At 38.2% G+C, this 7,879-nt stretch overlaps 1 non-coding gene across 1 annotated transcript; it reads left to right on the top strand.

Moving 5' to 3' along the window:
* Window positions 1-5,407: 5,407 nt before the first annotated feature.
* On the top strand, window positions 5,408-5,482 carry Trnaa-ugc (transfer RNA alanine (anticodon UGC)). The gene has a single exon. It is a non-coding gene; the product is annotated as a tRNA-Ala (tRNA).
* The last annotated feature ends 2,397 nt before the right edge of the window (window positions 5,483-7,879 follow it).

The following is a 7,879-nucleotide window of genomic DNA, read 5'->3' as shown; positions in this document are numbered from 1 at the left end:
GTGTGAATGAGCCCGTGTTCAGCCTTACAGCTTTTTTTCCTTGGAGTGCATTTTTTTTTCCTCCACAGAGAGGGACAGATGACATTTGGGGCTCTTGTTCTGTTGTTAAAACCCTACTAATTCTATAGAGTCCATAGTTTTGGGTTTTTTTTTGTTTTGTTTTGTTTTTTTCAAATCCTATAGAAAATCATGTAAATTGTACTTTTTTTCCCTGTAAAATAATCTTGAGATTTTTAAAATTTACATATGACACTTCTTTTATGTGTGTGCTGGTGATTGAACTTAGGACCTCATGCATGCTAAGCAAGCACTATGCCACTGAGCTACAAGTGAAGTTCAGTAAAGGTATTTTTCTCCTGAGAATTGAAGATATAATTGTTGTTTTCTTTCACCATATTAAAAAAAAAAAGGTGATTTCACATCTCTCATAGCAGTAAATCTGTGCTTTGCAAATGTGGATTTCAAAAAAATATTTATTAAATAAATACATTAATAATATGAATAATTTGACCATTTTCTAGTAGGTACCAGATGGTGTGAACATATTTTGTATACATTATCAGAAGTTCCCAAGATAAAGTTCATCTGATAAAGACCACCTGTTGCCTGACAAAGTAAAGTTTATTAACTTACTGCTATAAACTGCACACTAGAGGAATCATGGGGGCATGTCACCAAACACAGGAAGAAGGAGAATTATTTTAGGATTTGGGGGAAAGACGGACTGGAGGTAAAATTTGAAAGCAGGAGAATTTTTTTGTTTGTTGGTTTCGGTCTTTGCAATACTGGGGGTCAAACCTGGGGCCTTAGGCATTCTAGACAAGCACTATACCACTGAGCTACATCCCAAGGCCAGAAGCAGTGTTTTGGCAGCCTCAAAGCACACCAGGCTATGTGTAAAAGGATTATCATCAGGCCTGAGCTAACAACAGAACTCAGGATCCTGTTTCCTTGGAAACTAAACATGAAGATAAATGTGGAACGTTGTATTTGAAAGCCTCTCATCTGAAGTTCTGAACCTGGGTTAGAAATTGAGTCTACTACCAGGCACAGTAGACCTGTAATCCCAGGGACTTGGGAGGCTGAGGTAGAAGGATCACAAGTTTGAAACAAGTCTCAGGGCTGGGGATGTGGCTCAAGTGGTAGCACGCTTGCCTGGCATGCATGTGGCCCAGGTTCGATCCTCAGCACCACATACAAACAAAGATGTTGTGACCGCCGATAATTAAAAAATAAATATTAAAATTCTCTCTCTCTCTCTCTCTCTCTCTCTCTCTCTCTCTCTCTCTCTCTCTCGTCTCTGTCTCTCTCTTAAAAAAAAAAAAAAAAAACAAGTCTCAGCAAATCTGAGAGATTCTAAGCTATTTAGAGAGAACCTGTCTCAAAATAAAAAATGGGGGGATGGGGATAGGGATGTATCTCAGTGGTTAAGCACCACTGGGTTCGATCCCCAGTACCAAAAAAAAAAAAAAAAAATTGAGGCTGCCTCTCTGCATCAAAGTAACCTCAGATTCTTCTAGTAAGACTAGAATATTCTGTTTTGTTTGTTTCTTTGGTTTTCGGTGTTGTTTTTATTTGTGTGTGTATATGTGTGTGTGTGTGTATGTTTACCAAGGATTAAAACCAGGGGCTCTGAACCACCAGGCCACATCCCCAGCCCCTTTTATTTTTTATTTTGAGACCAGGTCTTGCAGAGTTGCTTAGGGCTTAGCTAAATTGCTAAGGCTGGCTTTCAGCAATCCTCCTGCCTCAGCCTCCAGAGCCAATTCTATTATACTGCACTGACCCAGAATTCCGTTTTTACTAATATATCAAAGAGCAATTTTTTCTGAAAATCTAAAATTTTAGAGAATAAGATCCTTCAGCACTAAGTCCTTTTGTCAACTAACAAAAATAGCTTTGCAGGGTTGAGGCTGTAGCTCAGTGGTAAAGTGCTTATCTCCCATTTGTGAGGCACTGGGTTCAATCCTCAGCCCCACATAAAAATAAAGATAATGTGTGTTCATCTACAACTAAATAAATATTTTTTAAAAAATAGCCTTCCCAGGTTTGCCCTCATCAAGGTGAGATTAGCTCCTTGGTACAGATAAGGAAACTAGAGATTATGGGTACTTGTCCAATGTCATACAGCTGTTAAGAGGCAGAGTCCAGCAGACAAGGTGGCACACGCCTGTAATCCCAGAGGCATGGGAGGCTGAGACAGAAGGATCACAGGTTCAAAAGGGTCCCAGCAACTTCTAGGTGCTAAGCAACTCAGTGAGACCCTGTCTCTAAATAAAATACAAAATAGGGCTGGGGATATGATTCAGTGATCGAGTGTCCCTGAGTTCAATCCCTGGTATGAGGGGAAAAAAAAAAAAAGAGGCAGAATCCATATTCGTCTGTACCCTGTGGTCCTAAACTATATATTCAATAGATTTGCATACACATGTTCCAAAACCCAGGAATACTTTATAGCAGCATCTTTAGGACTAAGCAGTATTTATCAATTCTTAATTTTTATTAAATTATAGCTGATATGCAACAGAATGCAGATATGAAGTGTTTCGTTCAATGAATTTTGACACCTGTGTACACTCATGTTAAGTACCAGTCAAATTAAGATAGAGAACATTTTCATCACCACCCAGAAAATGTCTTCAATTGATGCTCCTTTCCAATCAATTATCCTCATCTCCAGATATTACTTTCTGATATTTTCTATCACTACCAATTAGTTTTGCCTATTCGTGGGTTTTGTACCTTCTGTAGTTTGTAGTGTTTGGCTTATTTCAATTAATAGAATGTTCTTGAGATTTATACATAATGTTAAATGTATCAAGTTTGGTGTTTTTTTATTGATGAGAAAAATCTCAGCATGTAAGTGTGCTACAGTTTAATTATCTATCCTTTTATTAATGGACATTTGGATTGCTTTCAGTTTGTGGCTATTATGAAAGAGTCCATAGAAACATTTATTTTTACTAAGTCCAAGCTGGAAACAACTAGAATATCCATCAACAGTAGGATGAATAAATTGTAGTATTATTGAGTATAAAAATAAATGCCCTAGTGCAGGTAAACAACCTGAGTGAACTTTCCCAAACAACATTTAGCTAAAGAAGGCAAAGGATAATCTGTCTCATTCCATTTTTTTTAATTAATCTCAAAACTGGAAAAATGGAGCTGTTATTTAAAAACCAGAATAATACAGCCTGGCCTGGTAGCACACACCTGTAATTCCAGCTACTCCAGAAGTAGAGGCAGGAGAACCACAAGTTCAAGGCCAACCTCTGAAGCTTAGCAAAAATCTGTCTCAAAACTTGGGAAAAAATAAAGAAGATAAATAAATAATAAGAAGGGCTGAGGATGTAGCTTAGTGGTAAAGCATCCTTGAGTTTAATCCCTAACACAAGGAAAAAGTCAGAAAAATACAGTTTTGAGGAAGAAGAGAGAGCAACTAGGAATGGGTACATAGAATGAACCTATAGGATATATCTTTTTTTAATATTTACTTTTTAGTTTTAGGTGAACACAATATCTTTATTTTACATTTATGTGGTTCTGAGGATTGAACCCTGTGCTTTATGCATGCTAGGTGAGCACTCTACCACTGAGCCACAATCCCAGCCCCTCTTTTTTTTTTTTTTTTTTTTTTGAGACTGTTTTCTTTGAGGGCTGGGGTTGTGATTCAGTGATAGAGCACTTGCCTAGCACATGTGAGGCACTGGGTTTGATTCTCAGCACCGCATATAAATAAAATAAAGGTCCATCGACAACTAAAAAAAATTTTTTTTAAAGAATGTTTTCTTTTTCTACCTTTATCTTGTTCATTTATTTGTGTGGTGCGGGGGAGCAAACCCAGTGTTTCACATGTGCTAGGCAAGTGCTCTACCACTGAGCTGCAACCTCAGCCCAGGATAATATTTCTTATTCAGGATAGTGATTATACTGGTGTGCTTACTCTGTGAAAATTCATCAAGTCCTATATTTGTGATGTGTGCCCCCTTCTGTATGTGTGCTATACTTCAGTAAAAAATTTCATATTTTAAAGATGAAGTGTCATTATCACCAATATGGTAAGCTTCTTGGAGAATGGTAGGGAAGGGTCAATGAAGAAATTAATTTAGGTTGCAAATAAGACTGCATAGAAATTAGTACTTATTGTACAATGCTTATAGTATGCAAAAAGGTCCGGTCACTTGGGAAAGCAGGTTGACAGCCTCTTTTTAAGCTCAATATACATTTACCAGACAACCCAGCAATCCCACTCCTAGTTATTTACCCAGGAAGAATGAAAACATGTGTCTCCAAAAAACCTGTATGCAAATGTTGAAGGTAGGTTTACTCATAATAACGCAAAACTAGAAACAGATTGAGTGTCCATCAACTGCTGAATAAACAAGTTGTGGTACATTTGCATGGTGAAAACTATTCAACTATAAAAAGAAACTATTAAAACATGCAATAAATTACTGAGGCATGCAACAATATGAACTACAAGCATATACTAAGTGAATGAAGTCATTCACAGAAGGCTACATACGGTATGATTCCATATATATGACATTCTGGGAAAGGAAAAGCTATAGGAATAGAAATTAGACTAACAGTTGCCAGGGACTGGAGTGAGAAGAAAATTGATTACCAAGGGGCACAAGGGAACAATTGGGGATGGCAGAATGTTCCATATTTTGATTGTGGTGATGATTATACAATCATCAAAAACTCAATTATCTGTTCCTAAAATGGATACATTTTATATCCCAGGTTTGGTTTGCTTTTGCAGTGCTTGGATTGAACCCAGGGTCTCAGCATGGTTATGCAAGTGCTCTACCACTAAGCCACATTCCCAACCCCAGTATGCCGGTTTATATTAATAAACTTAAAAAAAAATAGCACTCTAGGAATCAGTACAATAAAGTGACATGCATGAGATGGGTAATATGGAGTTGTAAAAGAGGCATAAAACTTGTGTTGTGTGAATGTTCTGGTGGCCTAAAAGCAATCTTGGAATAAAATGACCTTGTAAAGCAAAAAACCAAATGAACACACATTCATTCTAATTTATCCCTCTATCACCTCCCATCTCAAGAAACAGAAAATGTTGCTTCTATAGAAGTCACGGATAACAATAGTTTACAAAATCAAGTGCCTACTATGTGCCAAGCATTATCCTAAAAGCCTCTGCATGTGTTATTTAATCCTTAAAACAACCCTAAGAGTAAATGGGGACAGGATTTCAATGCTGGGCAATCTGATTTTAGGGCACACGCAATCTACTTTTCAAGCATGGTTGATACTGCATTGCAGAGAGATTCCCATTCATTGTGGGCAGAGTAATCACTATTCCAGTAATTGCTGTGGAACGTGAATTACTTTCCTCAAAAAGGTAATTTCATTGCTGCCTTCAAAATCCAGGTGTTCAGGCTGGATGTAGCTCAGTTGGTAGAGTGCTTGCCTTGCATGCACAAGGCCCTGGGTTCAATCCCCAGCACCACCAAAAAAAAAAAAAAAAAATCAAAGGTCAATGTGGCAGCCCAGCCACAAAGATGCATATTAATGATTCTTGCCTCCTTGAATGAACACATCTAGGTGATCCCTTCCCACATTGAATAGTATTAGTAATTTTACCTCTAAAACCAATAAAATTTTTGCAGAAATGATATGTGATGTCTGAAGATAGGACATAAAAGACATTACAGCTTCTGTCTTGCTTTCTTGGATGTGATTTTGTTCCAAAAGCTACTCCCTGGGATGCAGATTGTTTTTGATAAGAAGGTAACAATAGCTTCCATCCCACTACTACTTTGTTACCCTGATATCAAGTGAAAGGATCTTTGTGTCCTCTCCTTAAGTCTAGGTAGGCTTCTCACTGCTTCAACCAACAGAGTATGGTGGAAGTGAGGTTATGTGATCCTTGAGGACAGGTCAGATGTAATGCAGCTTCAACTTTGTTCACTGGGACCCTTGTGCTTGGGCGTTACTTCTTGGCAACACCTAAGAGGTCTGATTACCTTGGTGGGAAAGGCTAAACTATATGGAGAGGTCACATAAGTGCTCTCTAGTCAGCACTAGACTTTCACTCATCCCAAGCACTAAACTTAGTTTCAAAAAGTAAACAAGCCTTCAGAGGGAATTCTAGCCCTGTTCATGTGTCCCTCAGCTTTTGTTTTTGGTGCCAGGGATTGAAGACAGGGGCATTTAACCACTGAGTAACATCCCCAGCCCCCCCCCCCTTTTTTTTTTTTTTTTGAGACAGGGTCTCACTAAATTGCTTAGGGCTTGTTAAGTTGCTGATGCTGTCTTTGAACTTGCCACCCTCCTGCCTCAGCCACTGGAATTATAGGCCTACACCACTTGCCTGTGTCCCTCATTTTCTTAATCTTCCAAGCTCAGAACCCAATTTTGTGGAATAGATAAGATCACAACAGTGCCCTGACCAGTTTTTTTGACTAAACAGGGTTTGTAGGCATGTTAAGATTGTTGTTCGAAGTCATTATTGGGGATAATTTGTTCTGCCGTGATATTAACCAGCACAGTCTGTGACTCCTAACAGTTCTTGCCTTCCAAACAATGGTCTCTCCTCCAAGGCACTTGAGCTGGCCATCAGATGAAAATGCATAGACTACAGGTAACATATGGTCGTCTTTGTTTTTAAATGGTGCTGGAGGTCAAATCCAGGGCTTTGTGCATGCTAGGTAAGTACTCTACCTGAGCCACATCCTCAGCCCGACATATGATCTTTTTTTTTTTTTTTTAAAGAGAGAGTGAGAGAGGAGAGAGAGAGAGAGAGAGAGAGAGAATTTTTTTTTTTAAAATATTTATTTCTTAGTTCTCGGCGGACACAACATGTTTCTTGGTATGTGGTGCTGAGGATCGAACCCGGGCTGCACGCATGCCAGGAGAGCGCGCTACCGCTTGAGCCACATCCCCAGCCCCCCGACATATGATCTTAAACTGAAGAGGATTAAGTAAAAGCCTGCTAAATTACTCTTGAGGGTTTAGAGTGGTTGAAGGCCTTTCCAAAGGACTAGATGATATCTTGTTTATTATGCCATATTCTCCACCTTCAGTAGTTTTTAAGATTGAGTAAATGGTTAAATTATTTCACATACAATGATTTTCAATCTATTTAGAGAAAACAAATTATACATTTGTAGAGATAACCAAAGTGTGACAGTGACAATGCTTGAAAAGTGCTTCTAATATAAAGACATATTAACACTAGAGCTTCAAACTGATACATTCTTTTGAGATGGCAACTCAAAAAGCTTTGACTTGTGCCTTATGAAAATTTATCCTGAGCTATATTTTGGATAATAATGATAAATGTTAAAATCAAGGAACAATGGTGTGATGTTGTCCAATTTTCCACTTGAGTAAAATCCCTGAGGACAATAACTTCGTTGGGGGGCTGGGGATATGGCTCAAGTGGTAGTGCGCTCACCTGGCATGCGTGCGGCACGGGTTCGATCCTCAGCACCACATACAAACAAAGATGTTGTGTCCGCCGATAACTAAAAAATAAATATTGAAATTCTCTCTATCTCTCTCTCTCTCTAAAAAAAAAATAAAGATATTGTGTCCTTCTACAACTAAAATTGTTTATTTAAAAAAAAATAAAATAACTTCGTTGGTTTTGCTACTGCTACTCTTGTTGCCTTGCATAGCGTAATGCAAGCACTTAAGCTATATAAATGAAATCACAGAAGAGAATGATTTTATCATCTGATGGATATTAAATTCCCTATTAGTCTACAAGCAAGACATTCTGTTTTCAGGGTTGAAGGGGATAATGGGATATGTCTACTGGTGAACTGGCAAAAAATAAACTCAAGGGCCAAGGATTTAAAAAAGAAGAGGAGGAGAAAGAAGAAAAAAGGAGAAAAGGGAAGAA

Source organism: Urocitellus parryii, chromosome 11, assembly GCF_045843805.1.
Source record: "Urocitellus parryii isolate mUroPar1 chromosome 11, mUroPar1.hap1, whole genome shotgun sequence".
Classification (NCBI taxonomy): domain Eukaryota; kingdom Metazoa; phylum Chordata; class Mammalia; order Rodentia; family Sciuridae; genus Urocitellus; species Urocitellus parryii.
Note: the sequence above shows the minus strand (reverse complement) of the source record. Positions and strands in the feature narration are given on the sequence as shown.